Raw genomic sequence first — 13,052 nt, 5'->3', positions numbered from 1 at the left:
ACAGTAATAATATTTGTTTTTTTTCTTTTCCTTTTTCAATTTTTTTCATTGACATCATGATTGGTCAAATTGGTCTGGTCTCTTTTTTGTAGTAACTCAATCATTGTATTTCATCCTAGCAGTGATAACAATTCGATGTTTGTACCCCACCAAATCACTTAGAGAAACGATAGATAAATATGGAAAAATAACAATAGAACGTGATATGGTGACGACTCCGAGATATGGTGACAACTAACATGTTATTTATTCTTATATTTTGTTTGTTTTCATATGAATAGACTCTACTAATGGGTTCCTCAACTCCTATGTTTTCATTAGTGTAAGGCACAAGTTGCTAGATTTCGGAGTTTATCATCTTTTTTTTTTTCTATTTTTTTCACTAAAGGCATCAAATCAACTAACTATACAAACATATAAATGCTCCCCCACACTTAAGCTTTACATTGTCCTCAATGTAAAATTTAGTCATTCAAAGTAAAGTTCAAGGTGGGAAATTCCGCAAGTGATATGCAAAAACAAAGATAAAATGCTTAAAAATAAAAAGATAAAGATAAAAATACAAAACCGGTGGGTTGCCTCCCACTTAGTGCTTGGTTTAAAGTCGTCAGCCCGACTATCTCCTTGCTTTCTGCGTCTTAGCCGGCTTCCAACACATTATGAAAATCTGATTGAATGGTACTTGGGTGTTTCCTCGCCTCAAATATGTTGAAGTGTATGACTTCTTCATCAAACTCCATAGTCAAGGTGCCGTTGTGGACATCAATCTTCGTTCTAGCGGTACTCAAAAATGGTCTACCCAACAGTAAAGGTGTAGACGAGGATGAATTCACATCACTCATGTCTAAAACGTAGAAATCCACTGTAAATATTAGTCCTTTTACCTGCACCAAAACATCCTCAACAATCCCTTTCGGGTAAACATTAGATCTATCGGCAAGTTGAATAACTATGCCGGTTTTCTTAAGAGGACCAAGGTTTAAAGCATCATAAATAGAAGTAGGCATAACATTAATAAAAGCTCCTAAATCTAACATCGTTTTTGTAAACCTCGTTTTACCAATTGTGCATGGAATTGTGAAACTACCGGGATCCTTCAATTTAGGTGGGAGTTTCTTTCGAAGATATGCCGAAGCATTCTCCCCCACAGTCATTACCTCATTACCGGTTAGCTTGTGCTTGTTAGTGCACAATTCCTTTACACACTTTGCATAGCAAGGACATTGTCTAATTACTTCAATGAGTGGAATATTCACTTGGACCTTTTTAAAAACATCCCAAATATCCCTATCTTGCTCCACCTTTCTATTAGATTCAATGAACTTGCCAGGAAAAGTAGAGGAGGAGCATAAGTAGGAATATGATTTTTAGAGTTGGAAATAGGTACCTCGGAAGTTTGGGGGAAATCAACATCATTTTCCTCCAAAAATGGTTCCTTTGGGGCTTCTTCTTTACCCGAATCAGTAATTTCAGGTTGCACAAGTCGTGTACCACTTCCAAACGTAATAGCATTGACACCTCTCTTGGGTTAAGAGGTTGGGAAGGGAGTTTCTCACCATTTTGTGCATGCAACTGATTAATTTCTTCGGCCATCCAACCAACTTGTGTTTGCAATTCCTTGACCGCACCCTCCTTTCTTTGCATAAAAGATTTCAGCAACTCTTCCATATTGGACCCTTGATTTTGAGGTTGTTGTTGTTGTGGTTGACCAACTTGTGATTGCAACTCCTTAATCGCACTATCCGTTTTCTGCTGATTTAAGTTCGCTAGTTGTTGATTTTGCTGTACCACGGACATTAGAGCCTCCACCAAAGTAACCATCTTTGCCAATTCTGAATTTTGAGCTTGTTGCAGTTGTTGTTGGAACTCACTCGGATGGTTGTAAACAGAACTTGTACTTGCAACTTGCTTATAAGTGTTGGAGTAAATACCATACGGATGAATTGAGAATATAACATTGACATGCTCTACGTTCTCATAAAATGGGCGTGATGGTTTTACAACCACTGCTGCAATTTGTTGCATAATTTCCATCATATTGCTCATTTGTTGACGTAATTCAATAATCTCGTCATCTTGATTAACTCCCTTGGTAGGTGGTTCTGATCCACGACTTGAAAATTGTTGAGAATTTGCTGCCATACTTTCAATCAACTCTCTAGCATGTGTTACCGTCTTATTCATAAGTGCACCACCACTTGCAGCGTCAATAAGATTCATATCACTTGCTTGGAGACCTTCATAGAAGTATTGGATAATCATTGCATCACTAAATTGGTGATGAGGGAAGCTTGCCACCAACCTCTTCTACCGTTCCCAACATTCATACAACGATTCTCGCGCATTTTGCTTCATCCCACAAATCTCCTTGCGAATTTGAGTAGCCTTTGATGCAGGAAAATATCTCTCTAAAAAGAGTTTCTTCAACCCATTCCATGTTGTGACACTTCCGGAAGTCAAATAATACAACCAATCCTTAGCACTATCCGCCAAAGAGAATCGAAAAACTTTCAACATTGCACCATCTGCATCAGTCTCCGCTGGAAGCATGGCCATGACAATGGTGTGGAAGTCCATAAGATGCTTGTTTGAGTCTTCATTCACCATGCCATGGAACTTTGGTAATTCTCTAAGCAACCCCGGATTGATCTCGAAAGTAGAGTTCGTTTGAATACACCATTGTTGTGTATCCAACTTGTGAGAAGCCAAGTCCTTGAGTGTACGATTTGCATCACCCATTGCTTCTTCTTCTTCAAACGGTGGTTCTTGGTCAACCTGAACCTCTTGTTCTTCTTCTAGTTGTAACTCTTTTTCCACTTCTAACTCTTGTTCTTCCGTCGTGTCTTGACTTGGTTGGAGTATTGTGCCTCTTAGAGTAGCTATCCCGCACCTTGGATAGTTCCAATCTTTAGAAGCCAGATAATAGGTACCTGAAAAACAATTATCACAAACAAGTAAGAAAAACGAAACAAGAAACAAAAAGCAAATATGGAAGCAGAAATGATGACAACAAACTGAAAACTTAATAACTAGCCTATACCCCCCGGCAACGGCGCCAAAATTTGATCGCTGTCGTATGCGTCAAAAATAATTTCACTTTCCTAGAATATATGATAAGAAAGAGTTAGTTTCCATAGAGAGGTAATTGTAGTTATTATGTATTCAATTTCCTAAAAGTAATCAATTGGGGGATTTCTGATTTTTATGTAAACAATAAAAGTAAATCAAAAGCAAAGTAAATTGGAGAAATAATCAATGAGAGAAAGTATTGGTCAAGGAATTCATCTTCAATCTTAAACGAGTGCTTGCATACATGATTAGAATTACAATTTAATCTCTTTTATTATCAAAAGCCTAGAGTATCAAGAGAGCAAGATATTCCATTAATTTCCTAAGTTCATCAACACACACATTAGAGATGTGTATGTGAATTCTACCTAAAGAATAACCTAACGCCTTGCGCTAATTAAGTTCAATTCCTAGGAGCATTAAGTTTTGGAAATAGGCTAATCAATGCAATTGTCATACATTGTGAATGACAATTCAGACAATGGTCAAACTCTACATATGATGACGAGAGTGTATCACTACAAACCGTAATCATATCATGCTACTTGTATTCGGGATTATCGCTTGATGAAAAACCCTAAAATATCTATTGAAAAGGATGCAAGTTCAATTAATTGGCTACTTAACTAAACAAACACCTAAATCCTATCACAATACATCAATCATGTGATTATTAAAAACAGTAGAGATTTGAATGATAATCAAGAGAGAAAACTAATGCATTAATCAAGCACAAGTTTTAGAAATAGGACTACATCCTTAACCAATAATGAATAAATTAGCTACTCATAGCTATGGAGTTCATCATAATCAATAATCAAATAAAGAAGATGAAAGCAAAGCAAACCCTAGTAGCGTAAACAAAAGCGGCTCTCCCCTTAGCTCCAAGAATAATACGTGACCAAAGTTGTCGAAACTTTTCCTCTTTTGTAGCTTTTCTTAGGTCAAGCCTTCAAAAGACCATACCAATATATCCACCAAGCCCATACGTGAAATACCCAAGTATAAAATCTGCTCAAAAAGTGTTGCTGGAAGTCCCAAAAGTTGGCCGGAAACCTACCGGAAATTGATCGGGAAAGTCGCCGGTAAGTAGCTCATGTGACCAGCAAAGCCACCCGGTCACCGGTCATTTTCAGTCAACTCGGTCAAGGCTCAGCCGAGTCAGGATGAGTCATCGAGTTAACTCAGTTTATTTGGTCCTTACTGCCAAGGCCTAAGCCATTTTGCACTGGCCAGCTTTTGTGTTGCACAATCATTGTGCATGACTGCACTTCTGCTGCTCCATCTTATGCCAATTTCAGACCTAGCCATTGATTCCATTTCTCTTCAGTTGCGATGCAACAAAGTCTTGTTCAACTGCAGCATAACCTCTTCAGTAGCCACCAAATCCTTGTCTTTGTCACCAACTCAGCTGCATCTTCAAACACAGCTCCAACTCCATAACCTGTGACCTAAGCTCATCTAAACATTCATCTGAGCTTCATCCTTCGCAGCAACCACCTTTTCATACTTCAATCTCTACCTGCGACAACAACAACATTACCACCACAGTGCACTTCAATCCATTACCAAAATCAATCAGCATTACAACTCCATCAGCTTCATACACCATCTCTTGCAATTCAATCACACCACTGCGACTGCGTCTCCTCGAACAGTACTGCCTCATAATTCCTATAACATCAACTATAGCTGCAAACTGTAATACCTTCTTATCTTCACCAGCAAGCTTGCAACTGACTCTGCAGCACAATCTTCACTTGGACTCCCACGTACAGCTGCATCACAACCTTGAAATTCTCCAGCTTCTTCTTGTTGACCTGCAACTGAACTGTTCAATACCATTATCTTCTCAGCGATGAACTGAAACATCAAATATTGCAGTGTGTCTTCTCAGTTCAAAGCTCATCTTCTCCACCTGCACTTTGAGCTTAAAACTCAACAGACCCATCTCTGCAACACCAAATCGATACCAATTTCATCTCCAGTCTCTGCATCTCAAGGCTATGGCAGCATTCTCTGTATATTTCCATCTGCTTCTCACTGCTTCTATGTCGACGAACCCTGACAGCAACACACTGTCTATCACTTGCAATTCATCTTCACTAGCATCACCAACTCACTGAGTCTTCATCTGCTTAGTACAATCCAAGCACCATCACAATTCCACCTAACTCAGCACCAACTTCTCTTCCCATGACAACTTCATGATAAACCAAACCCATAACAGCAACCTCAGATCACCAGTACCTGCAACAACTTGAACTACAGCTCAATTTACTGCAATTCTAGCATATATCTATATATTCATTCTATAATTTCATCTGCTCCCATTCAATTATTAGCAGCACCTTATGGTTCTTTATTTGCGATCACCAGCCCACCTGCAGCCAGTCTTGACACCAACAATCACATCACCATCCTCCTTCTCAGCTCCACACAACAACAGCTCAACCAGTCCACCATCTGACCCATCTTTCTCAAATCAACACCAGATTCAGAACCCTAACTTCTTCCTCCTTGTATTCTTCTCGTGCTGCAGCTTAAACTCTCCTTTTTTTACCAAGAACCAGGTCAATTTCTTCCTTGTCTGAATCTTTGTTCAAAACCTAAATTCTTCTCTTCAAATACGAGTTACAAAAGCAACCCATCTCTAATTTTTGCATAAATTTCTTCAAAGCAAGAACCCTAACCTCCAATTGCAGCAACGAACTCCCTTATAATCTCGGTCTCAAAGATGCTGTAGCGTGAATTAAAGTAAACCCATTCTTCAATATGCTTAAAACTGTCTAATCTCAACCACAGATGTAGATCCCCTTTTTGTTCTTCTCTTATTTCAATAGCAGGAAATCCACCTCCAAAACCCCAACTTCAGTGTTAGCTCCTTCTTCATCTCTGGTTCTCTCTGAGTTTCATCCTCTATGAATCAAAAACATCTTATATTTCTTCATTGTTTCTCGATCTAATCTTTAGCAGCAACTGCTGCTTTTCTTCTCAATTTCAGGTCTGCTAATGATTTGGGGGAAAGAAGAGCAAATGATATCTCAAAGTTAGGTTTAGGGTATAATAGTTGGGTCCGGACCTGGGCGGTAATATGGGCCGGCCATTGACACTCCCAGCTTGCTACATAGATGCCATGAGTATCTAACCGGGTGTCTTTAACACTTAAATGGGTTTCCCCTTATCCTTAGCAGAGCTGTTTTTAATCATTCTCCGAAAGAGAGTCTCCCCATAACCTTGACTCGGCTCCCAATATTGTTGGTGTATGAAATGACCATTTTGCGCTTATTGCTCAATTTAGGATGATTTCTTCTTCTTCACCTCCTTTGCTGCATAACCTTAGCTGGCTCCAAACATCGCTCTCCTGTGAATGACGCTTCTGCTCTTCTCGAATTCTTCCACCAACAATAGTCGTCTTTTACTTCTCATATCCACTTCTCCTCTTCAATGTATATTCATCACTAAAGCTGTCATGCTTTCAGAAAGAAATTTCATCACTAAAGCCGACATACTTTTCAGACAGAGCTGAAGAAATACAAGCAAATAATGAGAAATAATCCGCCTCCAACAGCATTTGCACCTTTTTGCCTTTTAAGCAACGTCTCCCCTTTTTTTGTTCCAAATGACTCCAAAGTACCTAAATACTCAAAAACAAACATAAGATACATAATTTACAAGAAAACTTAGCAAAGAAAGCATAAACAATAGATAAATATTAAGGTGTTTTAGACACCTATCAATAACATACAAGGATCTATTCTATTCTCAATCATAACGACATAATAGACTTTATCCTTGTCAAACAAAAGATTTTATCCTATTTTCCATCAAATACATGATTGCATAGACATAACTTTTGTAATTTTCAAAAGTCCATTCGCCCTTTCATTAATACGAATACCAATTCATGAACGACTTTACTTTTGACAGCATATGGGACCTTCAAGTTCACGTACGTAAACAATACATATCCCATAAAAATATTGCAATACTTCAAAATAAATTAATACTGCAATAGTATCATCCTCCAAATATTTTTATAATTTAAAAACCAATAAACCTAAAAAATAACATAAAAAGATGAAAACAAAAATAACTATGTGTAGTCACAATCATCGCTATTGAAAGCACTAGTTATTCTTCCAACTAATCCAAAAAGAAGACATACTAGGCATATAAGAAGATGCATTACTCGTCACCTTCATCATCGGATAATTTCCAAGTAGCTTGAATTCAATCCAATTCTTCCTTGAGCTCGGGAGACTTGGTTCCAATTAACGACACTTGATCTTTTAAGCACTTTACTCTTGCATTCACCTTGCATACACCCTTGTAAACTTTTTGAATAAGCCTCAAGGTGGTAGGGTCTTCAACATCAAGAGGAGTACATCTTTGTCGCTTGCGAACATTTTCCCTTATACGCCAAAAGGTACATGGACGAACAAGTTTGGGAACCCCAAGAGAATTTCCAATAAAGTCAAGTCCACGATCACGGAAAATTTGGCTAATCAAACAAGGATAGCCTAACATCTTGATGTGAGAAGTCATCGTCATCATTTGAGAGATGATAAAACCACAAATATCAAGATTTGTATTGCCGGATGCAAGGAAGAAGACCAATTCTGCAAACTCATAACTCCACCAAGAATTCTCAATTATGGAGGGACAAAGTTAGAGATACCGAGTTTTCCAAACGCCATTAAAGAAATACTAAGATCATTAGTAGGAAACGTTCCTTGACTCCAAACAACCTTCTTTCCACAAAGTCCAATAGAGATATCATCATATGATGGACGTTCATCACTTGGTCTAGGTAACCGTACATTGCCCAACGGTATTTCGGTGACCCTTGAAATAAGCTCTCTATTAACAAGAAACCTCTCTCTACTTATCATGGATTTGAATTCCATCTTCTTAAAGTCAACATCATGAATGTTGGCATAGAAAATCCTTGTTAAAGAATCAAAACCTTCACCAAGGCCATTAAAGATATTCCAAAGATTGAACTTTTTGAAGCAAGCTAAATCCTCTTCATGTCCACTAAAGGTTTCCAATTTCTTTTCTAGAATAAAACCCTTGGAAGCAATCCTATCAAAAGTTCTAGCACAAGAATCATTCATAAACCTAATTCTAAGAGAATTTTGATCACAAGGAGGATTCAAGCTAGAGGATTTTGAGCTTTTAGAACTCCTTTTCATGCTTCTATAAATCATCATAAGGAGATATACAAGAGGAAATTACTTACTTGAAGAGAACCTCAAACACCCTTCTTTTTGATTTCTTCAAAAAAGCTTTAATGGTAGAGAAGCACAAACCCTAGTTCACGTACGCGGACGGAAGATGAGAAAGGAGGAGGTACGCGGACCACCAACATATATAAATTCCTCAATCATGGGCTTGGGCTGTACACGAAACGTAACTCACAATACTTAAGAAAAATCTTAGTCCTTTCCATATTAGAGGTAAACAACCAACATAAGTGTGGAAGATAACAGAAGCAATAGAAAGTCAATCAATCAACAACATAACTGTACACAACTCAAGCAATTTCTTGTCCCACTTCAAGATATGTACAAATGGGAAAAGCCAGTCTTGTTACCAAGAGGCATACTGCGCAGAGGAGTTTTCATGCGACAGTCTGTTTGATAAGTGTGAACAGTCCCTGTAGTATAATAAAAAAAATGATGATAGTCAGGGAAGCTGGATCTTTCTATCCTTCGTTGGTTCGGGCTAGAAGAAGGATATTTCCGATTTCTGGGTTGTTCAGTATTAACAGTTTTAACACGACCAACACCCTTTCCGGAAAGATTCATAGACTTAACGGAATTAAGTTTTTCTAAGAATTTAAAAACGTCTTCGAACGCTTTAAACAGATCTTTATCAATTGATCCATCATGATAGTATTCCTCATAGAGATGAAGAGTTAATCTAGTGAGGTTCCATATCCTTGAGCGTATTGAACGTTTTCCCAATTTTTCCTTCTTTTTATTTTTTCCTTCAGATTGCTTCTTATCATCTAAATCTCCCCTTCTAGATGAAGTAATATTATCATGAGAACCCAGAGGTTTTAACCATAACAATCTCTGAATAATCTTTAAGGAATTCTGGCGTGCGTTACAGATGCCAGGAGCAAGTTTTCCAAAGAAATTTCCCATAGGGCAATTTATATGGAACGAACAAACACAAACTTATTAGGTTTACCGTGTTTTCCTGCTCTGATACCAATTGAAAAAGCGGGGGTCTAACAACACCACCCAATATTTCGCTTAGCAATCTGTATGGATTAACTCCTGTTAGATCATAGATCGGTCGACCTCGCATGCGTTGCTATCTCAAGCATGTTTGTCAATGTTAGTGATCAAAACTATAAGTCTTGATTTCTATCCTACATAGCTAAGTCTCAGACTAGGATATAAAAGGGTAGTTGAGCTCAAGGACTTCATGGCGATTCATCATACAACGACGAATATCTATACAAGGAACCATGGAACTTCATCAACAAAAAGGTATGTGGAGACTTGAACTTATCTATCACTCAAAAGTCTATCTATTCTATCTTCTACTTCTTATGAGACAAAAGTTGTATGCTATATGGACTAGTTCATACACATTTGACATTTCGAGCTGAGCATTCATTGCTTATCTTTTATCTCGAAATCGTGTGTTGGTAAAGCGTTTCGCTTTGATCAAGTTTATCTTCACCTAGTGATGAAAGTCATGAAAAGTTTCAATCACTTTGAGAATTGCTCTGACGTGAATCGGTCTGTGAATAACGGCTACATAGCATCCTCTGAGAATGTCTCAATGATTGAAATGAGAGTTTAGATTACATAACCATGTATTCCTTGAACCAAAGTTTTCGAACTTTGTTGATGAAGAGAAATCGGAAGGATTATGGAATTGGCTTGCCAAGTCCGCGAACCCAGTCTGCAGACTCAGTCCGTAACTGTGGGAAGTTCTCGACCGAGAATTTCTGCTAGATTTTCCAAAACTTGTATGTGTGCTAAGTCCGCGAACTCAGTCCGCGAACCCAGTCTGCGAACTGGCGGAAGTTCTCTTTCCGAGAATTTCTGCTGAGTTTGGAAAACTCAACCGATTAACTTAAGTCCGCGAACTTGTTTGTGAACTTGTAAGTGTTTATGATCTAAAGATGTGCTCTGAACATGAAACATTAAATTACTAAGGAATGATTTATGCAAACCGTGGCTATAATGTTCAAGAGCCGATTCAATCGAATCGAATCATCTTTGTTTCAATTGTATCTTGTGTAGTTACATAAGATCTCATAGCAATTGAACAACTCTTTAACTAGTTCATTTGAGTCGATTGAACTAATTATGGTGAAGAAGAATAAGGTTAATATGAAATGCTCATATGGTTAACCTTTTGGGTTACTATGTTGAACCAACATACACACACGTTTGAGCATGGTTTTCACAAACCCAGTAAACGTCTACCCAAGTGTGTGTGACAAGCTAAGTTTTCGATCTAACGGTTGAGAAATATTAGCTTGAATCTAAATCAGGTTTTCATCTAACGGTGAATAAGGATTGCTTTGTACCTAAGGCAAAACCCTGATTTGAAGGCTATATAAAGGAGACATCTAGCATTGTGCAAAACTAATCCCCACACGTCTGTGTGATACTAGTGCGCTCGCTAGAGTCGATTCTCCTTTAACCTTTGGTTTTCTTCTCTAAAACCAGGTTAACGACTTAAAGACTTCATTGGGATTGTGAAGCCAGACCGATAATACTTTTATCGTAGTTGTGTGATCTGATCTTGCATCTTCTATCGTACGAGTACAATCAATTGATTGGCTTGAGATCGTGAGAGTTCTCCGATAGGCAAGATAAAGAAGTCACAAACATCTTCGTCTCACTATTTGTGATTCCTTGACAAACCGCCTGTGTAGTCAGGAAGGATTGTAGAGAGGTGATTGATTAATCTAGGCTGTTCTTCGGGAATATAAGACCGGATTATCAATTGGTTCCTGTTCACCTTGATTTTATATCTTAAGACGGAACAAAACCTAGGGTTTATCAGTGGGAGACAGATTTATCCTTTGATAGACTTTTCTGTGTGAGACAGATCTGTTTATAATCAAGTTTGTGATTTTGGGTTGCAGCAACTCTTGGTTGTGGGCGAGATCAGCTAAGGGAATCAAGTGCATGGTATCCTGCTGGGATCAGAGGCGTAGGAGTAAAACTGTACCTTGGATCGGTGGGAGACTGATTGGGGTTCAACTATAGTCCAGTCCGAAGTTAGATTGGAGTAGGCTAGTGTTTGTAGCGGCTTAATACAATGTGTATTCAATCTGGACTAAGTTCCGGGGTTTTTCTGCATTTGTGGTTTCCTCGTTAACAAAATTTCTGGTGTCTGTGTTATTTCTTTTCCACATTATATTTTATATAATTGAAATAATACAGGTTGTGCGTTCATGATCATCAATTGGAAATCCAACCTTTGGTTGTTGATTGATATTAATTGATCGTTGGACATTGGTCTTTGGTACCGTCCAAGTTATTCCTTGTATTTGATAAAAACTCGCTATTGTTTTTAGCTTGAGTAAAAATCAAATCAAGAGAGAGATATTAAATCCTTGAGATACTTTTATCTAGATTGAGTCTGACTGTCTAGTTGATTCCCTAGTAAAGTATTTCGGAGTTAGTCCATACAGATTGCTAATCGAAATATTGGGCGGTGTTGTTAGAACCCCGCTTTTTCAATTGGTATCAGAGCAGGCAAACACGTTCAAGACCTAACAAGTTTGTGTTTGTAGCGATCTGCCTCTATGGACAGAAGTGCTATCTCTGTGAACGTACCACCAGTCCTCGATGGCTCAAACTATCTATGGTAGAAAGTTGCTATGCGCACATTTTTCTTCAGTTGCGTGACTTCCAATCATGGATATGTGTTGTGAATGGCTATGAGACTCCCGTTGTTATGGAAAGAGATATTGTTGTACCAAAAGATTTATGTATGTACAATACTGCCGAGTTAGTTGCTGCAAGGCAAAACTCTGACGGGTTGAACGCCATCATGCATGTTATTACCCCAAACCTTGGACATCATGTGACCTCTTGCACTACGTCTAAAGAAGCTTGGGATACTTTAGAAAACGTATTCGAAGGTAAACCCAGTGAAAAGGAAGCTAGGCTTCAAAACCTTAATTCCGAATGGGAAGACCTTTCTATGGCAGAAGAATATTCGTTCGACGATTTTTATCACAAACTGTCTGAAATTGTTAATGCATCATGTGCATTGGGAAGGACCATTCCTGAAAAGGAAATTGTGATGAAAATCCTCCGATCGCTGCCATCCAGATACGAATCTAAAAGACATGTCATCGTTGAAGGAAATAACCTTAATACTCTTTCACGAAACACACTGGTCGGAAAAATTAGAATTTTCGATCGCGAAGATATGGCAAGAGACGATCATCATTTGTTTGGCAACCGTGTCAGCTCTCCTGATCATAAATCTTGTCATCAAAAATTGACGAAAGAGAAAAGTGAGAATTGCTTTATTTCTTCGTTGTCTTTGTTTATGCAAAAACTTAAGAAAATCCTCAGACGTAGTAAAAGAAAGTCTCAAAAGGAAACTCCGTTGGTCAATATAAAGGATAAGAATACCAAGAAGGGTCGTACTAATGAAACTGGGCTTGTGTGTGTTCAAGTCCCTTCGAACAATCCTGAAACGGAGGTAGGAGAGATAACTAAAGCATGGATGAATACTCTTGATTATTGTCCTGAGAAAATCTATGATTGCTCTCTCAGTGTCTTTGCTGAAAATCATTCTCATGATTCTTTCATGACATGTTCGTTTGTGTATCATAAGTTGGATCAGCAAACCCCTCCTGATTTTGTATTGAATTCCAGGAGTTACTCGAAAAAGGCTCTACCAAATCTCTCTGTTCAATTGAGTTCATCTCAGGATCATCTTAGCACGATAAATCAAAAACAGTTCTGCCTGGCTAAACGTTG

The sequence above is a fragment of the Papaver somniferum genome, chromosome 7, assembly GCF_003573695.1.
Source record: "Papaver somniferum cultivar HN1 chromosome 7, ASM357369v1, whole genome shotgun sequence".
Lineage (NCBI taxonomy): Eukaryota > Viridiplantae > Streptophyta > Magnoliopsida > Ranunculales > Papaveraceae > Papaver > Papaver somniferum.
This window is presented reverse-complemented; position numbering follows the sequence as displayed.